The sequence below is a fragment of the Cyanistes caeruleus genome, chromosome 1, assembly GCF_971803275.1.
Source record: "Cyanistes caeruleus chromosome 1, bCyaCae1.hap1.1, whole genome shotgun sequence".
Taxonomy (NCBI): Eukaryota; Metazoa; Chordata; class Aves; order Passeriformes; family Paridae; genus Cyanistes; species Cyanistes caeruleus.
The window spans coordinates 57,263,391-57,288,469 of record NC_141701.1 but is presented as its reverse complement, the minus strand read 5'-3'; the positions used below and the strand labels follow the sequence as shown (position 1 = coordinate 57,288,469).

Genomic DNA, 25,079 nt, shown 5'->3' with positions numbered 1-25,079 from the left:
AAGTCCTGAGGGTTGTGATGGATTACAGGATTGCATCATTGGAGGTCTTCTCCATGAGACACAAACATGACTAAATCAATCCATTATTGGCAATACTGCTCTGATGAATACTAGGATTTTATGGGGCATCTGATGAATACTAGGATTTTATGGGGCGGAAGAAATGGGGGGAAGTAGTCTCTAATTTAAACACCATAAACTGATGTTCTTTTAGTGCTGGACAGATGAGTAGTTTACCATTCATCCTGAACAAAAGGGCCAATTTGAAGGTCTTTTAGAGTGCAATATTAGGAAACCTGGGCAATTTCCATTAGTTATTTTGAATGTGTTCAAGTCCCATAAAACTGAAATTTCATTAATTAACATGGTAACAATATATTCTTAAAAGATCACATTAACTATGGCACCGTTGAACAGATGCAAGTTAATAAAATACTTTGATAAATCCCTTTTCACACTTCTGCAGTATGTAGACTTTGCATTACTGCAGTTTATTAGTCTGCCATAAAAATCTAAGAAATAAAATTTCCCAACTTTGTTACGAAGGTCACGTATGCTACAACAGTTTCTGAGTTAAGAGCTTGCATAGTATCTGTGATTTATGCAATAGGAAAGAAAACTAAAAATCAGATGCTGTAATGACTCGGTTATGTTTTACTTAAAACCTAATACACATTTCAGTAGCACTAATTTCACATTTTAGTAACATGTTAAATATTGTGCTGCTGTCCAAAAATTGTCCAGGGAAGAGTACTTTGTGTTGTATCAGTTCATTCTGGGATATTAAAGACTTATTTGAACTCAGACTCATAAAATTGTTTAGGTTGGGAAAAAACCCTGTAAGATCTTTGAGGCCAACCTCCTAAACCATATCCTTAAGAGCCATAATAACATATATTTTAAATACAGCCAGGGATGGTGACCCCACTACTTCCCTGGGCACCCTTTTCCAATGCTTAACAACCTTTCATGTGAAGAAATCTTTCTTAATATCCAAGCTAAACAACTCCAACTTCCTCATTTTCTGCTCATAAGACTCATGCTCCTAACCCTTCACCAGATTTGTTGCTTTTTCCTGGTCACGCTCCAGCACTTCAATGTCCTTTTTGTAGTGTGGGGCCCAGAACTTAACGCAGGATTTGGCCTCCCATCTAGGCCATAATCCTGGGTGTGTCTAACAGGTGTAACAGGTCACCGACCGTCTCCCTTTGGAGCAGGACTTCATTCTGTTTCCCATCCCTGTCTTCCAGATCCTCTTTTGCTTGTTCAAGGTATCTGTTAAAAGCAAATATATAGCTGTCTCATTGTTTGCTTGGATTTTAAAATGCTGCAAAGCTAAGAAAGAGATAATAAAAAGTGCAGTAAACTGAATTTTAAATTTCCATCTGTTTTGTGGCAAGGTGAACTAATTTTAGGCAATTATCTTTCAATCATTATATCTTTCAATTAAATCACAGATATACCAGAAGTGTTGAAATGTCTTTTGGGATATTAATTTTATACTGTATATGAACATTACTGCTAATTCTGTCTTAGTACAAAGTAACAAAAAAAATATATGGCTTCTGACATTGTGTGTGCATCTAACTGTTCTTTTCTAAAAAAAAGATTCAAAAATAACCTTCATAAAGGGATTTAGTGAGTGGTCAAATCCAAAGAACATTGTTGGGATTTGTATTTGTTGCAGACTTAAATTAGCATTTTACTTAGCATTTTCTTTCTTGGAGATGTATCTGCCTCCTTATTCTGCCTCTTTAGATAACAGGAATAATGTAGGGATCTTGTCTTTATAACCAGGGCTTATTAGAAACTTTGCTGTAAAGTGTCCTATCTTCTAGAAATAAGTCAAATAGGGCTAAGGTTGTACAAAGGACAATTTCTCTTTACAGCTTTTGAATGGAACTGTTGCTGCTGTGAACACATCTGTTTTGTTAGCAGCAAAGACTCAGACAGTCTATAGTGGTTTGGCCCCAGATGACAACTATGTACCATGCAACCAATTTCTTCCCGCTCATCTTCCCTTCTCCCCACTCTATGATCAGGAGGAGAATTGGAAAGAAAATATAAGCCTCAGAGCTTGAGAGGTGTATGAGTTGAATAGCTGAAACAAACTATAAAATATACTATATGAAAATACACTACTACTGCTGCTAATACTGCTGCTACTACTACTTACTATTGCTATTATTATTTTGTTATGGTTTTGCTTACAGAAAGGAGAGAAGGAAAGGGGAATAAGACCCAAGGAAATCAAGTGGTGCACAGTAGAATTGTTTTCACTACCTGCTGACCAATGCCCAGCCCATCCCCAAACAGTGATCAGAGCCTTCAAGCCAACTCCTCCAGTTTATATACTAGGCATGATGTTCTGTGGTGTGGAATATCCCTCTGGCCAGTTTGGGTCAGCTGCCCTCATTATGCTTCTCCACAGCTTCTTGTACATCTGCTCATTGGTAGAGTATGAGACTGAGAAGTCCTTGAAGTAAGCACTTCTTAACAACTAAAATATCAGCGTGTTATCGACATTATTCCCTTATTAAATCCAAAATACAGCGCTATACAAGTTACTTGGGAAAAGTAACTATATGCCATCCAAAATCAGGACAGTCTCTCATGATGTCAAGTTGTTCAACTCTGAAAAGTCTCTTTCCAGTGCTAGAATATGAAGAGAATTTTTTTTAAGCAATCTTATTTATAAGTCTAAAATGTGGATTAAATTGATGCTGTTATTGAAAATTTTATTCCTGGTGGTGTTCAGCAATCTCCCTTAATCTTTCTTTGACTATAAACTGAGATTTTGGACTAAACTGCCTTCCTAGTTAAGTACAAAGTTGTCTTTATCTATTACAGATGCACTTGAAATGAAATGTATTCTGGTAGCACAAATACTGGCATGTGAAAACACTGTTTCCTAACATTGTCATGGAGTAATTTCTCAGCCTTGAGACTGTAAATATAATGTTACAAAGCTATGCGCACAAAGTAACAGCTGTTAACATTTTCAGTACTGACATCCTGTTGTTCAGGTGAAAAGTCCATAGGAAAACACCCTTTTTCCTTCTCCTGGTATCTACTCTGATGGGTGTTCAGGGGTTGTTTGACTCTTGCTTCCGACCCAGGGAATGATCTCTGACCATAAAAAACAATTAACTTCAAACTATGACTAAACTTATAAGTCTAACTTACACATTGGATAGCACTAGAGCAGCCCAAAACAAAGGCCATAATGTGAGACATCATGTCTGAAAATGTGAAACACGGTGTTTAGCTCTCCTGTATATCATAGAGCTATATTTGTCTATGAAGCTGTGTCTAAACCTAGATGTTATTCAAGCAACCAAGGTCTAGATTCCTGTCCTTTTCTGTTAATGAAATTGTTTTACTGACTGGTGATTGGATGTTGTATAACGTCTCTCTCTTGTCTCTGATCCACACAATTCTACAGCAGGTTTTTTTTTAATGAAAAGCTTCTAATGCAAGATAAACATGACTGAGCCAGATGGATTCTGGCCATCTCTCTTTGCTGGCTACTATACAAGTCTTATTTGCAGCTGTACTTTCTCCTGCTGCCTTCTCCTTGAAAGCTGATGGTTGGAAACAGCCAACAGGCGACTTGAATCACTCTATCTTCCCTTTTTCCTAGTGAGAGATTGAACTAGGTAGTTCACAGGACCTTCAGAAGTAGGCTGGCATGAAGAGAAGTTTGTGGTACTTTTTCTTCTTTCTGGCTTCTTCCTTTCATGCTGAGAATCTTTCCAGTGAATTATTTAAACTGACACAAATTTATTTTTTAAGGGGAATAAAAATACTTCTGCTTATATATATGCCCCATTCAAGACATTTCCTTTTGGCCACTTTCAGAGATGATGTAATGGGATAAATGCACCTCTAGTCTGACCCACAGCAGATTTTTTTACTGTTCTTACTGAAATACCAGCAGCAGAGTCAGCCCTTAAAAATAGTAAAAAAAAAAAATAAAAAATAAAAAAATTCATTTTTACTGAAACTGCACAGACACAACAAAACATTGCGTAAACTTCCTGGGTAGAAAACTTAATTTAGATATATTTTGGGGAAAATGGCATGAATTTTGGTGCATGGCAGAGGTTCTCACTAAAACTTGGGTTCCTCTTAACAATCTTACAACATTTGTGCAATCTTAGGTTATGCAGCACAGCTTTTAATTGATTTGAAATGCAAAATTTGCTACATTGTAAGTTTCTAGGTACTCTCAGAGGGCTGTAAGCATGATCTTTTCCATAATCCAAGTGATTAAAAATTAATATTGTCCACATAATTAATAAAAATTTAATTGAGATTTAGTAAAAAGCACACATAAAACCAGTAAATTGTTTATTACTGTGAATGATGTGTTCCGTCATTAGACTTACTAGACTATGATCTCTTGACATTTATATTAAGGTCATGTCATCCTTTTAATTTAATACTTACCTAAAGAAGAAGCACCAGCTTGAACAGTACTTTCTTCTGCTGAATGTACAGTAAAACTAAGTACAAAGTTGATTTTCTGAATTTCATACAGCTCCATTTCTAGTCATTATGTGTCTGAAAATATCTTGATAAAAACAACCTCAAAAACAAAGTATGGCTTCATATTGAGTTTTTTTAGCAAGTATTTGTGAACAAGAGGTGTATATGCACAACAGTGATGTGGCTACCATGACCAGAACATGCTTCTCTATTTAGAGAATTAATGTAAGTAAGGAAAATCAGGGTTTTTTTCAATGTTTACTATTTTAATATTGTGAAAGTACTCAGCTCTCAATTGAAGTGTAGGAGTTTGTATAATGTCTGAACATTAAAAAAATTAAGTTTTAGGAATGTTGCTAATTTAACTAATGGATATTCATTACTCACACTGCACTTATTCAGAAAATGAATTCTGTACAAGCTGAGATCATAATGAACCTAATAAACTGTCCTGATATAGTAGCTGAACCTCTGAGCTATGCCAGTAGGCAGTGGAAACATTATTACTATATACTTCCTATTTCATATAGCAAAGAATTAACCCATACAGTCCTGACAAAAAGTCACAGAGCATATTTAACAGAGAATGCTGCTTAGGTGCTGGGTCTTGTCATGTTGGATTATTTACAGTTTAAGCTGGTTTACCAAAACAAATGGGAAATCCCCATGAAAACCAGAAATTTGCAAATTAAAACCAATCTATTTACCTTTCAGAATTTTTTCAAGGTCAATGAAGAGCAACAAAACTGGTGAAAGAGCTTGGGAGGAACATCCTGTGAAGAATTACTGAGGGCTTTGTGTTTCTCTGCTTTGGAGAAAAGGAGGACCAGGGGTGACCACATCCATCCATGTGATTTTCTCCTCCTTGTCTATTTACAAGACACAGGGGAATGAGTCAAAGCTGTGCCAGGGAATGTTCAAGGCTTAACATGAGGAAGCATTTCTTTGCTAAGAGACTGGTGGATTGCTAGAACAGGCTTCCTAGAGAGGTGATCAATGTCCCAGGCCTGTCAATATTTAAGATGCATTTGGACAATGACCTTAAGAACATGCTTTAACTCCTGGTCAGGTCTGAAGTGTTAGGCAATTGAAACAGATATTTGTTGCAGGTCCTTTCTGCTGAACTATCCTCTTCTATTCTCCACTCTTCTGAATCAAGCATAACAATTTAAATGCAGCTTTCACATTAACATGTTTTTCTCTGCTAGCAATAATTTCCCTAACTCTAATTAATTATTTTTGCCAAAAATTGTAACTGATAAAAGAACTAAGAACATTTTCCCTCTAAATCGTCAATTGAATAAAAAAAAAAAATCTCTAATCAAAATAATCTTTTATTTCTTGGAATGACCCAGAGTGCTTTGTAATAATTCAATATTAGAGTTATCCATTCTCTCAAACAATGATTTACATGTGTATATATACATATATATACAATATATGTCTGTCTATAAAAAGAATTTTGAAATACTTAGTCAGCTAGGGTCCCAAGAATAATTTATTTTTTATTTTTTTCCCAAGTAGTTGTGTTTTAGTTTATTTAAATCTTGAACTGGCTTTACGACATAAAATTTCTAAGATTTTAGTACACATCAGTTGTTCAAAAAAACATTCTGTATGGCATTTTTTACATAGAGAGAGTGCTACATTATAATTTGATTTTATTTGTGACTTGGTTCTTTACCCTGTCTTTAGGAATGTCTTTGGAAGAGACATAATGCTGGAAATCAGTAGGAATATTGGTCATCCTGAAATTGCAAATCAAGATCATATAACCTGTTCCATGGACCAGGCTGGGAAGCCTTTAAGTTTCATTTAAATATTCATGTAAAATATTTACATATAAACCAAGAGCATGTTTTGGGCTTGTCAAAGCAAATCTGTATTATTTGATCAGCATATATTCAGATCCCTTTTACTGGATTCAGTACACAGCACAAGCTCCTGCCTTGGTGACAGAGGGGCTTAAGCAAAACCAGTCTTCATGTACTTTCACAATTCATTGACAGTGACATTTCTGGTCATTTCTAAGTCAACAAACCAGGTAGGACTCACTGGTGTACAATTGCCTGCTTTGTGATGAATTTGGATCCTTTTTTCAGTCTCAGTTACTCCACAGTTTTAATAATATGGATTTGGTAAATCCACTGAACCCTAGACTGTCTTATTCAAAGTGGACCTCCAGTGCCATTCATCCAGAGGTACAAACAAAGGCACTACCAAGATCAAGAGCAAGAGTGATGTAACTAATATGAGAATCAATAAGACACAGATGAAATTCAACAGTTATGGGAAATGGTCGAGATGGAATGGCATTTTTCCTACCCTTTACCTTCACAATAGAACATATAGACTTTGTGATCCATTATAGAATCACATAACTGTCCAACTTCATAGTACAGTTTATTTCAGAGGTTTCTTTGGTCTCTTCATGTACTTCTCTGATGTGCAAACAGTTGAGTTTATGTTTAAGTCTTTGGAAATATGCGAAAGTAAACCATGGAATTTGCTGAATGAACTAAGTACAGTATCAGGGACTTAATGTGTTTTCCAAAAAAATATATTAGTATAAAAGCAATATCTAATTTTGATTAGTCAAGAATATTTTTTGATAGGTGTTCTACATTAATGTATCTCTGGATGTTTTTGCTACAAATAATTGTAGGAAAACACTATTTAGTTTATTCCACTGACTGTCAACCCCGACTCAGATGGCATTTGAAGGACATTAAAGTCAAGAAGTGGAAGATATTCTTCCAGCTGTGGCATCTGACAAAGCCAGAGGCAAGTTTCTGCATAATCTCACCAGGCAGTGATGCTGACAAGTCCAGAGATGCCTTTGAGTCTGCCACATAGTTTTATTCCTGACTGGTTTCTCTTTATGTTTTATAATTTTATCCTTTACTATTATTATTATTATTATTATTATTATTATTATTATTATTATTATTATTATTATTATTTTACATTGGAAATATTTCACCCTCGTCTTCATTTTAGGAATAGATTTTTGTGGTGTTTTTCCTGACTTCTGGAGTGAATACCTTTATGCTCACATCTTGCCTTTATAAAGCTTTTCTTACTTTTTCTGAGCTACAGTTTGATGTGTGTTTGTCTGCCATCCTAGCAGTCTTTGAGAATCATGAGTAGTTGTTGAAAAGCTATTTTCTGTGAAACATACTAGAGTCTTATCAAAAAGTAAAAAACAAATAGTGACAAAAAAGCAGTATAAACCAATGTCCATAAGAAAAGAAGGCAGAGAATATTAACTTAATATTAAGTAAACTAATGTTAATTAATTACACTAAATTCACTTCAAATTATATGTATTTCATTATATACACAAATACAACTACGAAGATAATATATTCATGTATCAAAAATATTTTTATTCATCTTATCTACTCATAAGCCATTAACATATCAGTCTGATTGCTCTGTGTCCTTTACAGTGTACTTAGTCAAAGTGTGACTCCTGGTGTATGCTTCCCGGCTTGACTGTAAACAAATTAATCAAGTATGTTTCTGTTATCCTTTTAAGACATTCTCTTAGCTACAGAAAGGAAATGAAAACATGCAAGAACGAGGTGCTTTGTAATTAACAACCATACCTTTGTTTGGTTTCAATATCTTATTCATCTCAAACACAAAAAACATACAATATTTAGCAGTTTCTGAATTAGTTGACTTTGCAAGGAGAGGAAACCTTGCCAAGTACTGCAACAACACTTAACCAATGCAAGTATTACATGACCTTCAGTATCGTGTTTTTCAAAAAAAACCATAAGACATATGGAATTACCTTTATAAACTGTCAATTAAAGCTAAGTAATCTATACATTTAATATCTTTAAAAGCAAATTAATCTAGAAAAATCCTTGTTACTGAGATTCTGGAAGATCAGTTAGAGCACATATCAATTTACCTGTTCCTTTTGATAGTTCTCTCTTTATTTTTATTTCAAAGAACAGAAAAGATTAAATCCTTTTTCATTGAAGACAGTGTCAAAACCCCACATACTTCTAATTAGCTAGAATTTCATTAGAGTTTTCTTTTTTCCCTTTTTCTAAAATAACATCTAAAAAATGTGTGCCACTACTTTCTATTTAGCCTCTTAAACATTCTCACTTAGTGTGTTGGTTGTGTTTACAGTACCAATGCATGAATAAAGATGGAATTTCTATTAAAAAAACACCTTTCTTTTGGGCTAATGCCTCTGCTAATTTGTACCTTTGTTTCCTTCTTATTTTGCTCATACTTATTTTAGACAAAGTCAAAATGGTATTGCAGTGTGAACACACTCATATTTAGCAATATATAATTAACCACTGCATAAAATATTGATTGCATGAAAACATTAGATAAGAAATCTTGTTCTATTTTTTCATCAGACAGAAAAAATTCTTCCAAAAGAGAGTGCCAAGATGAATACTTCTTTTAAAAAAAATCTAAACCAATGTCAAAACGGAAAACTTCTTAAATTAGGCTTTTAAAAATATTTAAAATTTAATGAATTACCAGGAAAAGAAAGAATGTCTCATGAAAAATCTGTAGGACACAAATGTATTTATTTATTTGTTTATTTGTTTAATTGGTTACTTGCTGCATAACATTATCAAATATTTGTGAAAAATCATCAAACATTCTCTTTTTAACAAAGCCAGCAATTATCAGGCAGATATCCTGGGATATAACAGGATTCCCTATGTCTTCCCTGTGTTCTTGGCATACATCACCTGGCATCCTCTGTCCAGCTCTGGGCTCCTCAGTGAAAGAGACACATGGATATACCATAGAGAGTTCAATAAACTATAGCAAAGAAAGGACTGCAGCAACTCTCTTATAAGGAAAGATTGAGAGGGCTGGGAATTTTTAGGCTGTGGAAGAGAGGGCACTCAGTATATGGATATTTCAAAGGAGAGTGTAGAGAAGACAGAACCAAACTGTTCTCATTAGTGTCCAGTGACAGGAGTACCAGCAATGGGCAACACATGGAAGCACAAGACCTGCAATGGAACAGCAAGAAACACATTTTTACTGTAAGGGCTTCAGGGTCCTCCACCTTGGAGGTACCCAAAAACTGGATGTAGTCTTGAGCAAGTGGCTCTAGGTGACCTTGAGCACCGGGGCTTGTTTTGTCACAAGGCAGCTTGTTTATTACTACATATTTGGTTTGTTTTGGTTTTTGCTCCTACTCTGATCTACTCTAATCTCTGTATGCCGTGGTGAGCTCTAATTTACATTTTCAGGCAGGCCGATAAATGACTGCTCCAAATCACGTACATGAATAGCCCTGTGTTATGGTGATCCCAGCATTTCCCTCTGTATCCAATTTGTATGTCTATCCTTAGAAAAATCTTTCAAGTAGCTTTATGAAGCTCCAAATTTGTTTCAAAAAAATTATTTATCTTTTGTCTAGTCCTTAGCAATGTTTCAAGTAAAACATTCCTTGCAGCAAATAGCAAGTTTTAGCTGTCATATCTAGCAACTTTATCTTAAGAGTTTACAGGAGAGGAATACATTTCAATTCAAGAAAGTATAAAATTTATAAAAGTTTTACTTTTTTCATGGCAAAAAATGTCTCTCTTTTAATCTTTTTCTTGGTGTACATTAGAAGACAAGTTAGCTTAACAGAATTCTTATTTCAAAACTCTTCTGAAACATGCATGTTGAAACTCTCATTAATATTCAAGCAATGTTTTCAAAACTGACAGGAGGTATACACAATATTTAGTTTCTTTGCAGTAGTTGTGTAAAATACTAAAGTACCTGTCATGAATGTATACTAAATAATTAATTTCTCTGTAAAATTCCAATGAGAGTGAGTTTCAGTCTGCTTTTAGAACCTCTTCTATGTAGATGGGCTTACATCACGCTGATATTGAGATAAATTATTGTTTGTGTCATTTCTCACAAAAAAAATAAAAAAGGAAAAAACAAAGATAGTTTGCTAGTTGTCATCTCTCCCCCCGACTGAGTATAAGGGTTGTAATTCTCTTTCCTCTCCTCCTGGTTTTCATCCAGCTTTCTAGGGTGAGAAGTTCATACAATAAGCATCTTTTAAAGGTATTCAAGTAAAACATATTTAAAAGAATGTAGAAAAAGAAGCATCCATCCTCTACAACCTTCTATTTTACATATATATGCATATATATGTATTGTTTATGGAGAATGTTATATTCCATAATAGTCATACACATCCCTGTTCTATTTTCAGAAGAAAAAAGGAAAGTGAGAAAGTATGTTTACTCTCTGTTTTTCATTCTTCCTCTGTTCCAAGTTTTGAGTTGTTCTTTATTTGTCATGAGGATCAAAGAACTGGAATGTCAGAAAAGTAACTCAGTCGACATTTCTCGAAGGGCTCTGAGTGCACCAGGGGAATAAGAGAATGAATATCATGAGCAGAGAAGAAAGACCTGAAAATGGACGGGTTTTCTTATAACAGAAAAAAGTAAGTTAGAAGGACAATATTCTGTGGATGAAAGATGGAAAGAGAGGAAGAACAGAGGTATTACAAATTTCTTTTTTTCTGATCCTTGTTGGTTGGTTTGCTTTAAATGTGGTGTGAATAATCAAAGGTGTGTTAAACATTTTGCATCTAAGCAGCAAACTTGAAGTGAAATTTGGGATGAGAAATCAAGTAAAACAGGATGTAAAACATGTTTTCCAGAGTCCATAAAGTACAAAATCACCACTTTCTAAAGAATATTCAATTCACATATACATACCCTATGAACATATATGTATATACACACACTCCTTCATTTTATGGTACTAAATGGAAGAAATGGAAGAGGCCAAAACACTTATCATGAAAGAATACATTTTTTCATATGACCTCATCAGAAAAAGGCAGTCTCAGGTTTTAAAACGAAAACAAGAAAATCCTGCTTCCACTGCAGAGAACAGAAGGATGATGAGAAGGAAAATATTGTAAGAGAACAGTGACTGTGATCAATATTGTGACAATGCAAATACAGAATTTTTGGGAGAGCGGCCATGTCACAGTCATTTTGATTTTGCACAAAAATGAAGCAAAATACTTTTGCTACTGAATGTTACTGGCTCAATCACAGTTACAACTGACCTTTATCTTCTCAGGGTTTTCACAGATACATTCATGAGCTCACTAATACTTCTGAGTGTTTCATGGGCATCTTGCATTGATTATAAAAATAAAAGGGAAAATAATTTGCCTCTTCCTTGTATTTCTCTATATATCTTGTCATATAGCACAACACTGAATTCAGATCTTGAGTACCTGGATAAGTCAAATACCTTCAGCAGGAAAATTTCAATCGGAAACAATCCACTCATTTTTTAACTTCCAGTTCCTGCTTTGACTCATTTTATATATGTATATCTATATATACTTAGATGGCACAGTTTGAGGTCTAGATTTTATCTGACAGCAAAGGAAGAGGCCTTGCAACTTGCAATCTATGATAAAAAATAAGAAATAAGGAGAGTCTTGTCTTCGAAACTTGCTGAGCCAATCTCCTTCACAACCTCGTATGTTGACGTTGCTTTGCCGAGCAAGAAAATTAAGAAGAAATAGAATAACAATTTAGACTTACATTTCCTAACTGAATAAAGGAGTGTAAAACCAGACTAGTCTTGTATGATATCTCTTTGTACTATCACTGAACGGAATGTTGTTAATTAAAATGTGAAGAGAACATCTCTAAATCTATTATGTGTTTTTGAATTTCAGCAGTGACAAATACCATGATAATAACGGACTAAGTTTGAGATAGAGTTTGCTGTTTGAGCAAACTCATACCAGCAAAGAACCAGATAATATAAATCATGAATATCCCGGTCTTTCATTATTATTGTATTGCATAGTACTTATATATTTAATATTAATAATTATTTTTATCTCTTTTGCTCCAGGACATCATTCTCATCTTTCATATTTTCTGTAATTATGTTCCATGCCATCAAAATTTTACGGGCACCTTTATCAGTCTTGGAAAAGTTCACTGGCCATTAAAACAAGTGTTGGATGGTCTGTTAAGACAACACACATTTTGGCAGATCTAGCTCCTTCCACCAGTGAATCAGAAGACTCAGCTGCAAAGAGATCATAGATTGAAAGTCTCTGCTCAGCAATCTGCTGCTTTTGTGTTTCCAGAGTGCAGTCTGAGGAACGTTACCTGGAGAAAGCTTGCATCCCATTGACTTTGGCTCTAGGCATAAGCATGAAAGGAACCATCAACTTCATTGAGAAAGAAATTTTTTTTAAACCTAGAATATATTCAATAACAAAGGTTCAAGACACCCTCAGAGGCATGTGGAGACAGTTACCTCCATTTTAGCATGGATTCCATTTGCCTTTCTAAAACATTTTCAGGATTTATTTGGGTAGTGTTAATTGTGCATCTGAATACCTGAAGTGCAATCTTGGATCTTAGGCAGAATGTCCAAGTCAGTTGTCAAAACTGTCAGCATTCCTTGACAATGCGTTCATGAATTTTGAATTTAAAAAGCTGCAGTAATTTTTAATTTGATAATTTTAGGTCACAGTGCAAGCATAAAAAAATAATGAGGTTTTCTACTGCTACTACTGGTAGCAACAGCAATAATGCAAGGTCTACTGAGGAAATTACTGCGTTATTTGTAATATTGGACTATCTAATTTTTCTTGTTCAATCTATCATTTTTTTCTTTTAGTTGCCTACATTAAATACAGCACTTCTTCTGGAGCAGCACAATTTAGCCCATCTTGCCTCAAAACTTTTTTTTACCTAAGACTGTGTGCATTTTCTCGTTTCATCTAAATTTTAAAGGCAAGTTAAAAAGGTGTTTCTGAGAGAAAAACTGAGAGCTGTTAAGTTGTGTGGTACACTGGCCAGGGGAGAGTACCACAAAAAATGTGATTATATGCATATATTCAGGTACATTACCGACGTACTGGAGATAGAAACAATTTAGATGTTGGCCTAATAGGCACAAGTGCATGTTCTATGTACTACTGAAATAATGAGACCTGATTTAAAAAAAAAAATAAAATAAATTAAACCAAGATAGCATTAAAGAATGCTGGAGGATGAAATTTACATGTTGATTAAATGACAGTACTTCGCCCTTCTTGCCCTTGCTTTTCATTCCTTGCCATCTATCATTTAGAAGCGCTTTCCATTCAGTGCCAACTGAATCTTCTTCATATGATAAAATAGATTAGGCAGGACAGAAGTCAAGTTTTAATAACTAGCATGGAACTAGCGCCTTTTTGTAGAAAGTGGGAGTATGGCATGGGGCCTCCCAGCCCCTAGGAGTGCATCTCCACTCCTCCAGGGCAGCCCCACTGCCAGATTTGTCTGCTATATAAAATTTAAGCCTTGAAGCAATATATCATGTGACGCCAGCCTGGACCCTCTGAAGCCTCAGAGACCCTCGATGTTTGAGCATGGCATTGGGTATAGCTTTCTAGGTTAATTTTTGTATCTATATTTTATTTTTAAGTTCTAGATTACCTAACTTATCCATTGTTTTTTGTGGGTTTTTTTTTCCCCCTAAATGTTAAAGTTTCACCAATAGTTTCTACTTTTATATAATGATTACACGGAATTAATATAGGTAGTTATATATTAATTAAAATAAATAATTATATAAAATCCAAATTAAATATATTACTTTTATATGCAATTATTGTTAGCTAGTTAACTTCTGTGTTGGTTAGTGTTTATCCAGTGCATCTCTGTGAGAGATGCAAAAATTGGGTTATTGTGGTGTGACTAAGTTTTCATTAGCATTAAATTGGGTTATTGTGGTGTGACTAAGTTTCATTTTTGGCATCCCTTTTTGGCTGTTGACTGTTGAAGTTGTATTCTGCTCCATTACCTGATTTGGAGCTCAACAAGTAGTCCTTCTCCTTTGGGTCTATTTAGATAGATATTTTTTTTTTGGTGACATCTTCACACTTTTGATATGATATAGTAGTCCTTTATTATTGAGACTTCCCATTAGATCTTCTTACTGCCAGCCTCTTTCTCAGTCTGCCAAGTGGGACACTCCTGCCTCATAAGTTTGAAAAACTGGCTGAAGCTGCTGCAGCAGTGTCTTCATTCATTCATGGGTTCCCAGAAATGTGCCTAAACTAGCAACTTGTCCCATATGGGTACAGCTTCTGTATTGTATATCTTTTAAAGTCCAGTGTAACACTAGATAGACCTCAGATAAGTGAACTGCTTTGCTTCCTGCTTGCCAATTTTAGTGCTGTTACTTCATGGTAATAAATTCTGAGATAACACTAGGGCTGTCTGTGACAGTGTCAAATCTATGGGCAAATGAGTGATGTACAGAAATCAGGCATGGATGAAAAATACATTGCTTTCTGCATACATTTATTGGTTCTCCCTCCTTCTCTGTCTTGCCTGTCTTCTTTTTCTTTCTATGTCCTTCATCAGTAGCTGCTGATGGTTTTATGCCCCCAGTCTGGGTCCTAATTGCTACGAAATGAGCAAGTGGGAGGCAGCTGAATTGGTAGGAAAAGAAGGAAAATTGTCCTGTGTAGAACTGAATCAGCATTTGGCAGGGAAAAATCCATGCTACTAAACTACTGAGTCATCAGCACACTTGTGCTTTCTCTAGGGCTTCAGGCTCCGATGGTGAGTGATGAATCAGGAGTTTGATTGAGACCACCTTGCACTTCTCGGGTGCTATGTCATCGTAACATCCTCATCTCTCTCCAGTTCTTCCCACTGGCAGTGCTATGACTCACCAGGCAGCTCACTGGACACACACTAAATCTAAACTGTAATTAGGGCACAAGTGGAAAACTCGGTTTGAGCCACAGTGAACATTTGGTCATGTCCATAAAACATTTGCACAACTTGGAACTGCTGGGCTAATTCTGATGAAGAGACTGGAGCTGGGGTTACAAGGCCACAGCCAGAGACACTGCACTTGCAGTTATGCAGATATGCCTGCACTTCATCTTCCCAAATGATGCCCAGAGGCTGCCAGAGCAGTCATTCTTTCACTTTTATGAGCAGTGAATTTACATTAAAAGGCATTTAAATAAAGGCTGTAGAGTACGCTTAAAAGATGTTGTTCCAATTTGAGACTTTATTATGGTGCTGTGGCATGGTGAAGTGACCCCACACATGATTGAGCTGGGGTGCCAACCTGCCCTAAAGTTCTGTTAATAAGGATTGGTGAGCCTGGAGGCAGCAATGTTGGCAGGAATGCTGATGAGCCTCGTTAGCAGTGTGCAGCTCATTTCCTTTAGAGAAAGGTACACGCCTGTGGGGAAGAGCTGGTAGTGAAGCCAGTCAAAGAGCTCTGCTTCCAATAATTTATTTGGCTCACTTGGTCTACCATTGTAAATAAGTCTTGCTTTTTGTGAATAAACTCATTAGTCCCTATTTTTAAATAATTACATTACATATACACATTGGAGACAATATTTTGTCCACGATTTTCTCTGTAACTTCATGCACAGAAATCTATTCCTTAACAGATTATTTGCTCTGCTAAAAGGATATGTCATACTTAACATTTTTGAAGATTTCTGTAACGAATGAGGTACAATATCCACACTTCTTGTTACAGCAGTCATACAGTCTTGCAGAAGTAGTCCTGCTCCTATTTCCCAGTGGTGTGAGACAGCATGTTCTCCTGCATGTACTACCGTCTGTATATGCAGCAGTGAAATAAGTACAAAGTGCAGTCGGGAAGAACATATTCACATACTTAAGACTCTGTCTAAGAACCTACAAGGGCAACAGACAGCTGTTACAATTAGGAAAATAAAGACAGCTTGCCCATGGCTCCTCAGATGCAGGTTGGAAATGGCAGAGAGCTGGATCAGTTGCTTAATGGTGTTTTACCTAGCTGCCCCACTTCTGTTGCTCTGCTGGAGCATTTCAGTCCTGAGAAGGGGAGCACTGCTTCAGTGTATTTTCCTTAGGGTTTTTAAGTCTGGGTGCTGCAGATCTAGGCTACACAGAGGGCAAGCATCTGAACAAATTCACACAAATGGAGGAGTTTAAACATGTTCACATGAAAAACTCCATTTCTATGGACTGATTTATTTAGGAGTTCTAGTCAAAGTCTGGAGTGACCTGAATATTTCTGAGTAAATGTTTAGTTTCTTAATATGGCAGATGAACTGAAAGAAATGGAGTAAAAATATTTGGGTGTAGAATTATAAAAAAAAAATTTCTGAGTTATTTTCTTCACTTTCTTGAGTGCAGTTGGAATGTATTATATTTTAAAACAGCCCAAACTGAAACCTCTGAAAGCTTTTCAATTAAGCCAAGAAAGAGTTTGGCACATATATTAATTTTTAATATAATATATTAATCCAGGTCTACTTAATTGTTAAAAAAATATTTAGATTAAAAACTTATCTTTTCACCAGAAATTTTCCCACACCTTTCAAGAGCTTCACATTCCCTTTTATTTTTCCCATGTAATACCTGCTACCAATTATGCTAAACGGGGTAGAGGTTGTGTGTGACCTCCCTTTCATTGCCTGTGGGCTTTACACCTACTCTGGTTACACAGATACAAGATAGATACATCTGTCCAAAGTGAGTCCAACTACTAAATGTATTCCATTACTGATAGAGACAACTATAAAAGGGATAAGAAGCTAATGCTTCAGTGCAAATACAGCCTAAAACTACACCTTCATCAGGATTATTTGACCAGCTCTATTTATGGTGTGCTAGACTAGGTTTGGTGGAAACAAGAACAAACTCTTTAAACCAGAGTAGGTCTTAATATTTCTTCTACTGAACTCATTTATAAAACTGCAACTGACTGGTCATCTATTAGTCTGTACTTCTCAAACTTATAAAAGGACCTCATTTTGCCAAGGCCCTTTTTATGGCGACTCCCCTTTCAGGCTGGTAACCTCCATCCTTTCACTGATCCTGCTGTAGTGGTAACTTTTTGGGGGACTAGCTTTTTAAAGCAAGAGCAGTGCAATTTCAGACAGAGGCCTTTCTCTCCAACAATAGAGATATTATTATTTGGCCTAAAGCTTTTTATATTTGCATCTGTAGGCTTCTTAATTTAAACAGCTTTTTCTTCCTCTTTTATCTCCTCTAAAATTTTCCACCTTCAATAATAATTTTTAGAGCTTTCTTAATATATTTTTTTCTTCTTTGCTGTTCATCTGTTTTTAGTAGATAATAATATTAATACTACCAATAACACTACTACAAATAATGCTGTTCTTATGCACCCCCCCAGATGTTTAGGTAGATGTGGTTTTGCAAGTTCAACTTCAAGCATAAACATTGCTGATGATCTGTGCCAACACATTTTATCAGCTTTTCCCTCCTTATGATTATATTTGAGATAAAATTTGGAGGGAAATTTATTTACATAATTCTATTTCCACCTGCACTTCATTAATAACTAAGTTATTTGCAAAAGCAATTTCCTAGTCAGTGGTCAGACACAATAAAATGTTCCACATCTTAAATATTTCCAGTGGAGTAAATAAGTCTGCAGTCACAGGAAGAGACTGACACTACAAAAAATGAGTTACATTTCCTATGTGGTCTTATTCCTGTATTGTTTGCATTTATTTTCTTTACAGCAATTTCCCATATCAGAGATCTATTTGCTTCACATTTCACCATGCCACAGTATGAACTTCAAGGTATTTGGGAGCAGAGTGACCCAGCTGGCAGGTAACTGTCCTGAGTGTTCCTCAGCCTCTCAGCTATATAAACCATGTCCTGATCGCCAAAGTCTGGTTCTGTTGCAGCATGTACCTCTTAACACTGGACTTTGCATCCCCACTATTTTTTCCTGGAAAAAAAAAAAATTCTTCACATCAGGACAAGCTGTTCTTTTGTTCTCCAGAACGCAATCCATGTTCCTGGCTTGGGAAAATTGCAAAATATATCTTCTTCTAAGAAGAGTTTCATGTTTCCCAAGTTTTCTTCTGTAGGCAGAAAAACAAGTCATGGGAGCCATCTTTTCTGCTGTTTTAGACAAGCGAAGTAATAGGACAGAATGAAAATGGATAGTTTAGTTCTCCTGTGTTGCAGACAATGAACTCTACAGTAAATTGACCATGAAGAAAATACCAAAATAACAGGAGGGAGTAAAACTTTACTTGGAAATATTTGCTATCATTTTACCAAAAAAATACCCAAAAAAATTCAGATTAACAAAGCTGCCTTCAAACCAAGTTATGTATGTTAAAGTCTTTATTAAAATAGATGCCAACTAAGTCCTTGTGAAAAAATAACCTATTAATTAATAGAAGCAGAAATAGGAAGTAAAGCTGAATGCCAGTAGGCTAAATGTTAATTGTTTAATTTACAGAATGATTAAAAAAAGAAAAAAGCAAAAACTTTTTCACATTCATTCCATGTAGCAAAGTTAATGTTACTGTACTATTCTTTCAAACCTCCAGTGTGGGTTTTTTGCCTCCAAGTTTGCTCTGAAATCTTAGTGATAGTCGCGATTTTTTTTTTAACAGCAGATTATAAGTGAAAAAACCTGCTACATGCATTAATCTCACAGAAGAATAATTACTTAAATGTTAGAGAATTAGGAGAAGCTCTTCTGTTTTCTCATCATGTCCTGCCCCTGGCAGGCCATCACTGGGATGATGTTTGGGGTTGTCCAGTGCTGGGGCAGCAGATGGACTTGATGATCCTTGCAGGTCACTTCCAACTCAAGATAGTCTATGATTCTTTGCCAGAAAACCATTCATTTCATTCATTTCAACAGTGAACCATATTTCATCATATCTTGTCCTCTAAACATCAAAACAGTAAGGCAGTTCATATATGCAGCTTTATAAACCAAAAGGTTCTGCCTACAATAAAGGATTTATTCATTCCAGGATCAAGCAAAATCTTCTAGAAACAGGAAAATTAAATATCTTTACTTGATTATGATACTAAAAAAATTTCCCTTCTTGATCTCATTTTGTGACACTCTTGCTAATGCTAAGCATTTTTTACTCTTCAAGTCATACCAAAAAGCTTACTGAGAGATTTAGAGGTTTAGGTACTGTCATGATGAAGAAGGTCAGATTCAGACTGCTGTGCTATGTAAAATTAATTCTAATAACAACATTTTAAAAGGCTTCAAGTACAGATACTATGCAGCTGAGATGAAATAAATAAACAATAGTAATAATAATAATTATTATCATTAATAATATTAATAACAACAAAATAAAAACAGATGGAATTGTTTTCTGCTTGTGTTTTTCTTTTTCAAGTGAGTGAAAGTAGATAGGTTTCTGTCCCTTATTTTAGATAATTCAGTCTTTGGTTTTTAAAACAGCTAAGACTTAGCAAATATAATTAAGGATGCTATACTTTAGAGCTATATTTAGATTTTACCAAGATTTGTATGTTTTATTGCTTTTTATCCTTTAACAAAAATCTTAAAATTCCACAGTAGTTCAAGCTTCTTACGCAAAACAGTTGACATTCTTTGTGTTGTTCAGATACTGATATTGTGTGGAATCAAAATAAAAATTGTTTTTTCTTCCCTTAATGACCACTATCAGCTGAATATTAGACGACCAAGTGGGTAGATTTTCAATCTAAGTTGTTAAAATGTGAAAAACTAGCATTCACAGAGGAAAATATACATAGGTTTCCTAGCACAATATAATGGGAAACCCTCATTTATTCTATTGTTTTACAAAAAAATTTCTAATAAATTTTACCTTCATTGTAATACAGGATTGCTAAAGTACCTCTTTGCCTACAAAGGATGCTAGTATGGCTATATTTGCTGTTTTAGCAGAAGAATTTTTATAAATTCTTTCAGTAATGTAAAATGGAATCCAGTGAGGGGGCTGAGAGACTGGGCTCCGTTTCTTTTAGTTAATACAGTTTCTTTCTCTAACTGTAAAGAAACCTTGTCCAGAATTAAAAGAATCAGACTTGAAAACAGTGTAGACATTTATTTAATTTCAAAGCACACAACACGTTGCTTATGCCTTTTGCATAAATTTCAGAACAGCTGAATGGTTTATTTTATTTGTTTACTGGGTCCTGTATTTTGAATTAAAATGTCTGTAAAATCTTCTGTACACTGTCAGCATATCTGTTAAACAGTGTTGTCAGGCAAGGATTTCCTAATCAAATTTATGGCATCTGTCAACATATGTTATTATGGATAAAGAATTGCACTGGCTAGCTGAATCCAGGTATCCTAGAGAAGTTTAGTATTTTCTGAACCTTACTGAAACTGAACTTTGGAAACTGAGGGCACTCAGCAGCTTTCAGAACCAGGCCCTCTATTTGTGAGAAGGTAATGAGAGTGTGCTGGAATATTTCAGGCAGAAATAAACTGACATCAAGACATGGGTAGACAGAAGTCATGACACAGGGCAGTGCTAACATCTGCCTCCTCTAACATACTGTAAACAGCATCAGGAAGCTCCTCAAAGCTCCTGACATTGTAATATTTGTCAAATCCCCCGGAATGTGGAGTTAGCCATACAGTGTATCAAATGTCAGGGTGACTGACATCAACCACTGTCACACTGGTCCTGTAAGCCATCCTTCCCAGGGCGGATGGCAGCAGAGAGGCTGCATGGAACTCCTGCTCTCATGCTGGAGCTGGAATCCTAGCCTAAAGAGCCAGCAGGAGCTGAGAGTGTGGCTAAAAGCCCAAATGATCAGATTGCTTTAGGCTGATGTGAACGGAACTCGTTTGTTGTAATTTGAATTTCTATTATAGCTGTTTATTCAACATTAATTGAGGTCTTGAGCAGAGTTTTGTAAAATGGAGCTATGCCCACAAGCCTCATCTTTTACAGACAAGCTTAGCTGCAACCAGCATTATCCTTGATATGTAAAATCACATAAAAAGTGACAAGCCTGGAAGCCTAATGTAGAGTTCCACATGTTTATGTGGACAGATGGCTAAAAGCACCATGGTTTGTGAGTGCTAAGTTCAAAAAGCCTGACAAAAGCAGTATGTATATGTTTATTATAAGTTTTGCCTAAGATTATCTGAGCACCCTAGTTTGTTTCAGTCACTACAGCTTGTGGCAATAGACATTTTTTGTAGTTACCAAGGTAAAGAACAGAAAAAAATTAATTAAAAAGTAACATGGCAATAATGCTGCTGTCCATGCAGCTAGACTTGAGACCATGCTTGAATAATCCTTGATGATAAAAGCACATTTGTTTCCCTTAGTAATATGTTACTCTATAAAAAAACCACCATTATTATATTGTGAATTTGTTAACTTGCTAAAGATTTAGAATATCATTAAAACATTAATAAGTGCTTCTCAGGCATGCATTATGATTTATGCTCATCAATATGTTGACAAATATGCTTGAGTTTTTTGTGAAAATCTATTCTTAGGATATGTGTACAGAAAAATACTTCCAAGTGAACACTGGGGAATAAAGAAAACAAAATCCTTAAAAATTAAATATTTTTTAACACTTCTGGCAGAAAAAGACGTCAACAAAACTTAAAGAAAATAATCAGAACTATTTGTGTCCCTCATCTTCATTTCTTCTTGTACTCAGAGGACTCAGGCTTTACTTCACTGTTTATCACAGAAGAGTAGCCATTTAGAAATCTCCAGGCACATTGTAAAAGAATTATGATTCTGGTAATAATATATGGATATTTTCTAGCTCTTCCCTACTGTTTCCTCCATTATAAGAATTGAATTATATTACTAATACATAGATTTTAAAAAAGCATAGAGGATGAAAACAATAATTTTCACAGTGAAGGCAAAAAAAGCCTGAGAATTAGTGTGCAATTTATGATTTGACCTTTCAGATTTTTTCCACACTTAAATCTAACAGAAAATCATTACCTTCGTGTAAGGTGCCACAGCTCCTAATTTTTAAGCTCCCAGTCTCTTGTTGGAATGTAAGCCTCAGCACTAGATACTTTTAAGTTCTTCTCCGCAGGATCTAGAGAGGATTAGGCACATTACAAAGGTCACTAAATTCTGCATTTTTGTCAATAGAAAATACTGTGGTTTCTCATTCTGCTTCAGAACGTGCTTATCCAAGTCTGAGCTATGGGCAGGTGCCTTCAATGTAGTACCTGAATACAGATACTGAGGTTGTCTTCTGAACCTAGGATTTCATGGTAATTGAGCAGGAATCACTTTTTTCTTTCGAAATACAGTCAAGGAAAGAAATCATCCAACTGTACAGTTGGTTCTGATTTTTATTTACATATTGTTTATGAAAGAAAGAAAGCTTCTAGAGAGCTAAATACTTTCTTATGTATTGTATTAAGCTGCTGACTGTAATATTGGACATACCTTGTATTTGATCTTTCATATGTGTAGAGAGGAAGGCAAAATTAACATAGGAAAGTGAGAAAGTGAGAAAAAGAAAGAAAGAAAGAAAGAAAGAAAGAAAGAAAGAAAGAAAGAAAGAAAGAAAGAAAGAAAGAAAGAAAGAAAGAAAGAAAGAAAGAAAGAAAGAAAGAAAGAAAGAAAGAAAGAAAGAAAGAAAGAAAGAAAGAAAGAAAGAAAGAAAGAAAGAAAGAAAGAAAGAAAGAAAGAAAGAAAGAAAGAAAGAAAGCTTTTAATTTTGCATTTATTTTTTTCTTATACATTTAGTTGCACTCAATTAGAATTTTGTTGTTGTTTTCTTTGATTTTAATTGAAAATATTAAATGCATGAACAGTTAAAAAGCAAAAAACAGAGCACATACCTTTTATACTTCAAGATAAATTTTCTGAGTTGAATAAGGATAAATTTTTGTGTGTGTTTTATTTTGACATCACAAACTCTTCATGTCTCTTAAGCAGCATGAATAACTAGAAAGCCTTGACAGAAAATTTTCATATACATATCCATTATAATGGCTTGATGCTTTTGTGGAAAGGGAACCTGGTATTATATCTATTTCATGATGGAAAAAAAAACCAAAAAACAAATGGTTCCAATCATGGAACCATGGAATGGTTTGGGTTGGAGGGGACCTTTAGGGTTCATCTGGTTCCAATTCTCCTGCCATGGGCATAGACACCTTCAACTAGATCAGATTGCTCAAAACACAGTCCAGCCTGGTCTTGACCACTTCCAATCATGGAATACCCACTACAGACATATTTGTTAATGGCCTTAGTAAAATGACTGTCTTCATCTTTCTTTTAAGCCCCCCTTTAGGTATTGAAAGGTCACAATAAAGTCTCTCTGGAGTCCTCTCCATGCTTAAAAATCCCTACTGTCTCAGCCTGTCTTCACAGAACAGGTGTTCCAGTCCTCTGATCATTTTCATGGCTCTCCTGGACTTATTCTTTTAGGTCCCTGTCTTGCTTGGGCTGTGATTGCTAGAGTTGGACACAGTGCTCCAGGTGTGGTTTCACAAGAACAGAGTAAGGAAGAAAATCCCAGGGTTCTCCTTATTACCCTGCTTTCTGGAATGAGGATGTGTAAATATTAGACTGAGATAATCAAATAAAGGTAAGAAGTTGACACCAGGGGAGAGAGTCTGGGTTAAGTATAGGAGCAGTTCTTGTTAAATGCTGTCATCTTCCTTGGACTAGTAGAGGAATACTTGCCATAAAATTGTTCCCCAAATTGTTATCAAAGATAAATATTCTGAGAAAAATATGTTGGAATACCTGAAAGAAAGGATTAAAATAAATAGCATGAAATTCACAACACAAAGTTCCAGGATGATGAGGACTAAAACTTTTGCTGTACACAGAAACGTTATGATGTGGAAGCCCCAGTCAGCTTTCAGGAGCAGATAAATTAACCATGAATTAACTCATGGCCAGTGAGAGCACATTGTACCTACTCAGATCTCTAGGACCAAATACTATGAAGGACCTCATAAATAGATACTTAAAGGTTTACATCTGAAAATAAAAACCCAACCAGGCAGCGATGAATGGCTCATTCTGTGAGACACAGATCATCTGTATTAAAGATGGAAATGAATAAATATCTCCTTCTTCAGATATTATGTTCCTGCCACACTCTATTTAGTCATAAGAATTAAGGAATACACATACCAATAACATCTTATTGCATATTAAACTACTCCTCTGAATATGAGCTATTTTTTTTCTATAAAAATACTCTAGGGTTTTAGATAGGGGTTTAGATATGGTTTGTGATATGGGTTTTAGATATGGGACATAGAAATTAGAAGATCTTCTTAAAAACTTATAACTTTAGAGTTTTGACAAAACACAACTCCAAATCTGGGCCAATTTTTTGCAGATTGACCCTTATTATGCAATGAGCTCTATCTCAGTTTGGAGGCTGAGCTAACCACACTGGTATTTTCAATAGATTTAGAGTGTGAAATTCCCATCAAGGAAAACAAAACATTAACACCAGTAATACCTAATAAAGTAGGATGGGGAAATTGCCTTAAGTGCTTTTTAAAGTTCTTCCCTTTCAAGGTTTTATTAAGTGTGGGATCAGAGCTACCCTGCTTATGAAGTTGTTGCCATGCAATTCTGAATTAGAAACATTTCCTCTAAGTTTTAGTTACATATTCAGTTGTTTTCTTATTCTAAAATAGATTTGATATTTATGAAATGACAGAATAAAAGCAATAAAGATGAATTTCATCAAAGACTAGAAGAAAGTCTAAACATGAATATTGTATGGATGATGAGTTTTATTTACTTA

General features: G+C 35.2%; 1 long non-coding RNA gene across 1 annotated transcript; it reads right to left on the bottom strand.

Annotated features, from left to right (window-relative positions):
• Window positions 1-17,997: 17,997 nt before the first annotated feature.
• LOC111925032 (uncharacterized) lies at window positions 17,998-22,382 on the bottom strand. The gene is made up of 2 exons (XR_002862020.2): window positions 22,283-22,382; window positions 17,998-18,267 (listed from the first exon to the last, which is right to left on the bottom strand). It is a non-coding gene; the product is annotated as an uncharacterized LOC111925032 (long non-coding RNA).
• Window positions 22,383-25,079: the final 2,697 nt, after the last annotated feature.